Here is a 4,722-nt window from a genome sequence, read left to right on the forward strand (position 1 = left end):
TGCTGTGTGTGCCAGCATTCTTTCTGTTCGTTGTGGTTCTTGGGGTGGCAGGGAGAGAGTTCCCTCTGGGGGCGGGGGGTGAGCAGCCCACCCAGATTGGCAGCCCTACCCTGGCAGCTCCTCCACCAGCCCATACCCGTCTGACCGGATTTCCTCCCTGGACTTTGGTCTTCTTCCCACTTTCCACTTCCCCTCCCCCAGGGGATGCCTGGGCATCTGGGAGAGCCACCCCCTGACTCCCACGGAGAGAGGTGTGGGGTGCTTCTCTCCCCAGGCCCCTGCCAAACCGCACCAGACCCTTCCCTGGCTGGGGAAGGCTTCCTGGAGGAGGCTCTGTGGTCTTGTGTTCCAACGTCAAGGGGGGGCGGTCTGTGGGGGGTAGGCCACTTCTGGACAGTTTCCTGGGGAGAACCTGGGGTCTGGAAGAAGGGCCGCCGCCTGCAGTGATGCGAAGGTAGATGTCACTGCCTGGTGACTGGAGGAAAAGTCTGTGGTCCAGCCAGGGTGAGCTCCAGCCTGACAGCCCCAGGCATCCTCAGATCATCCGCCATCCTTCGCCCAGATCTGCGAGGGCTTCTCAGCTTGTGAGAATAGGGATGCTGGCACCCTGGGCACAAGCAGATGTCCAGACCCGTGGGTTCTGGACGTTCCCTTCTGCCTCCCTCTGGACTGCTCGTGCACTGGTACTCTTTTTTTTTTTTTTTTAATTTATTTATTTGTTCATTTTTGGCTGCGTTGGGACTTCGTTGCTGCGCGCGGGCTTTCTTCAGTTGTGGCGAGCAGGGGCGACTCTTCGTTGCGGTGCGCAGGCTTCTCACTGCGGTGGCTTCTCTTGTTGGGGAGCACGGGCTCTAGGCGCGCGGGCTTCAGTAGTTGTGGCACATGGCCTCAGTAGCTGTGGCTCGCAGGCTCAGTAGTTGTGGTGCACGGGCTTAGTTGCTCCGCAGCATGTGGGATCTTCCCGGACCAGGGCTCGAACCCGTGTCTCCTGCATTGGCAGGCGGATTCTTAACCACCACGCCACCAGGGAAGTCCCTGGTACTCACTTTTATTGGCGAGTCAGTGGGTAAAGAAGGAGGTCCAGCAGAAGGGGATGGAGAGGAAATCTGCGCCAGCCAGATCGCCCTCATTTATGGAACGGGGGACCTGAGTTGGGCAGGCATGGTGCCCTCTGCTGCCGCCTGGTGGCTGAAGGGAGCAGTGCCGCCTCCCCAGCCCTGCCTCCCACCTCCTGAGCCCCCTCCCCCCTGCCGTTGCCGGATAGATGGACAGACTGAGCGTTTCCCCCTCCGCGTGCAAGCTGTCCTCTCCGGAAATGAAAGCTTCCTACACCCCCTCCCCATGGCCCCGGCGGGTGTGCCCGAGAGAGTCAGCTGCCTTTGGGGCAGCCCAGCTGCCAGGGACGCGGGATGAGGGCCAGCAGGCTTCTCGGCCACCGGCCGCCTGCCCCGAGTGCTCCGTGCCGAGCAGCCGGAGCACCACACCGTCTGCTACAGGCAGTCGGGCAGCTCTGCGCGTGGGTGGCGCACAGGCTCTCTCCAGCTGGCTGGGCCCTGGGCCTCACGTCTCTGTCTCTGCAGACTGTTCGCAGGCCCCCCCGTGATTCACCTGCTCTCTCAGCGACCCTGATCCCCGGCTTTAAACTCACAGCCTCTCTGCTCTGGCATGGGGACTGCTGAAGGCCTGTGTCTGTAACATCCCTCCCTCTGACTGCTTTCCTGTCCTGGCACCCAGTACAGCCTCTGTGACCCGTGCGTCCAAAGGTATCAGGATGGGTAGGTGTGGGCTGGAGGGAACAGAGCGAGGGAAGGGGCTTCAGGCCACTGCACAGCTCATGGGAACCCGCTCGTATCAGGTCCACGGCATGGGCAGGGAGCAACTGTTTCAACTCTTTAAAGTGCCCAGAGCACTGATTCAGGGGTGTGAGGGTGTGTGTATGTGTGTGTCTGTGTTTGTGTGTGTGTGCACGTGTACATGCTCGTGTGCGTACGGAGCAAGTGCTGGTTATAACTTGGGGTGTTTTCATCTCATCTCTGGCGCTGAGTTTTAAACTGACAGCCCGAGCGGGCAGCTATGATTGTTTGGCCAGTATGGCATTTAAAAAAAAATCTAAAGTAAATGCCTTAGGCCCTCTCCATTTAGCCACAGGCTCCACCACTCCCTATTACTCTTATCCGACCTTCTCACACATTCATAACCTGTGTCCTAGTGGGAGAACCCAGAAACCTTGCTTGAGCAGAAGCGGGAACCACAGGCCAGTGGTCTCTGGAGCCCTAGTGCCCGGAAGGGGGTAGTTGTCAGACAGCCACCAACCCCGGCTTGTTCACGTGTGGACTCGCAGTCAGTAGACCCTTTCATGCTGTTTATTAATCCTGGGTCAATCCCCCTCCCACCAGGCCCTTCCCTTTCCCAAAGAAGGGTGCTGGCTAAGTTTATTTCCAAGCTAGGTCTAAAGTGTCAGGCCACAGAGCGCCCCGCCCCCCCCCCATGGCAGAGTGGACGCCAAAGCCCAGAAGAACGCGGCTGGACTTGCTGCAGATTTTGGGGTCACCTCTGTCTCCGACCCCGTCTGTCCATCCAGATGTGCTCAGTAATCATCCCCCTTCTCCCTTACTTTAGGCAGGCGCATTTTTACCTGACAGGCGCTCCTCCTCTCTGTGTCCCCGCTTTCTTGGCGCCTGGAGCTCCTCCTGGGAATCCGCCGCCACCCGCATCCTCCCCAGGCTGGGCTTCCTGCCGAGCTGGCTCTCCAGGGCCACCGGTGGTGTCCCCTGCGCTCACCTCGGTTCTCCCGTATGTCCGCCTTGCTGAGGCTGAGCCTTGGTGCTGGCCTGGGCTTGGACTCTCCCCTCCTGTCTCAGCTCAGAGCCCCTCCCTCTGTCCGGGTGTGGGTTGCGCCGTGCAGGAGCTGAGGAGTGGGCTAAGGTGTGCTCAGTCCCCTGCACCCCCTGCCCCCGGGCTGGGAGAGCCCTGGGAGCTGAGGAGGGCCTTGAACTCTGCTGAGACTGGGGCCCCCAACCCTTCATAAGTGGACTCTGCATTTGCAAGGTTGTGGTCTGTGTGTGTTAGGCCGGAAGGGCACCTGACCAGGGCAAATTGCTCCCCTATCCAGCCTGCCATCCCCCTTTTACAGCTTTTCCCACCCACTCCACACAGAGCGCCGTTGAGAGAGGAATGGCCTGGGCTCCCGCTCCAGCTCACTTCGCAAACCACCCTCCAGGTCCAGGCCACCTTGCGGCAGACCCTTAACTTCTGGTCGGGGCCTCATGCTGCTCTGCCGCCCTGGGGACAGAAACATCAGCTGTGCCCTCCCGCTCTGTCCCCGTGCTGCTCAGGGATGCAGGCTCTTGGGCCTCAGGTCAGAACCTCCCCTCCCCCCAGTCAGAGAGAGAATGCAGGCCGTTCAGCCTGTGGGCCTTGTAGGGCCTCAGCTGCCCAGGTGAGGGGACTGGGCTTGGGAATGGGCTTGGGGGCAGGAGAAAGGAACAGGATCATGTCTGGGGGGGGCAGGGGGGAGGCAGCGGGGCACAGACTAGGAGGCCTGGAGGAGAGAGGTGTGGGGAAATATAATCGCGTAATCACAAGGCTAGAGCTCAGCTCCCTGGAAAGGCCTGCACCTCGTCCTCCAGTGGCCAGGGGCACAGAAGGAGCTCCCTGGGTAACGTTGCAGCCTCTCCACCTGCTGTCCCCTCAGGCCTTGTAGCCAGCCTCCAAGACGGCCCGGTGACCCTCACGTCCCAGCACCCACGCCCAGTCCACAGGGATGTGGATGGACTGCAGGTGGGTGACTTCTGCAGTGGGTCTAGAGCCACTGAAGCATCCACCTTGATCTCTCCAATCACTCACCCTGGGAAAAGCGAGTTGCCATGCTGTGTGGACACTCAAGCCGTCCAATAGAGAGGCCCCCACGGAGCCACCCCCAAGAGTCCACCAGTGAGTGAGCCACGTGGAAGTGGATCCCGCAGCCCCAGTGAGCCTGCGGATGACTAGGGGCCTGGCCGACATCGGCTGCGACCTCATGAGGGGGCCCTGAACCAGAAACGCCCTGCTAGGTGGGTCCTGAATTCCTGACCCAAGTGAGAGAGAGTGAACTGTATTGTTGTTTTAGCCACTGAGTTTTGGAGTAACTTGTTAGGCAGCATCGATAGCTGATACAGCCCCCCGGCTTCCCCGGCTACATGAAGCACCCTCTTTGAGGGTCTGGGAAGGGGCGGCCTTGCTGCTGTTCTTCCTGCCTGAGCCCTTTGCCTTCCTCTACAACCTCACCACTCCTGACCCACACAGAGCCCTCCCTGACCCTGGCCTTGCCCTATTCTGTCTGCTCTGGGGCAGGTGAGGGCCTGCTGCCCTCAGCCTCACATGCCCACTCCCTGACGACCCAGCATGCCTGGCTTCCCTTCAGGGTTAGCTGCTCAGGGAAGTGACAAGGGCTGATTGGACCCGACAGGGGTGAAAAGCTTGTTAACCACCCATCAGGAAGACGGGTGCGGCTGAGGCCGGCTGGTGCCCGGGCCCTGGGGCCCTGCATTCTCGTACTTTCTGCTTCGAGTCGGGCCACCAGCCAGCACGGCCAGGTCACTCGCTCTTGTGCTCTGAAGGGCCCTACTGTCATGCAAGGGGTCCAGGAGGTGAGCACAGAATTGCCAGGTGATGCCACAGAGAGAGAGAGAGGGGAGCCCTCAATGGCAGGGCTCCCTCCGCAGGGTCAGTGCCCAGCCCCAC

This window comes from Balaenoptera musculus, chromosome 10 (genome assembly GCF_009873245.2).
Source record: "Balaenoptera musculus isolate JJ_BM4_2016_0621 chromosome 10, mBalMus1.pri.v3, whole genome shotgun sequence".
NCBI lineage: Eukaryota > Metazoa > Chordata > Mammalia > Artiodactyla > Balaenopteridae > Balaenoptera > Balaenoptera musculus.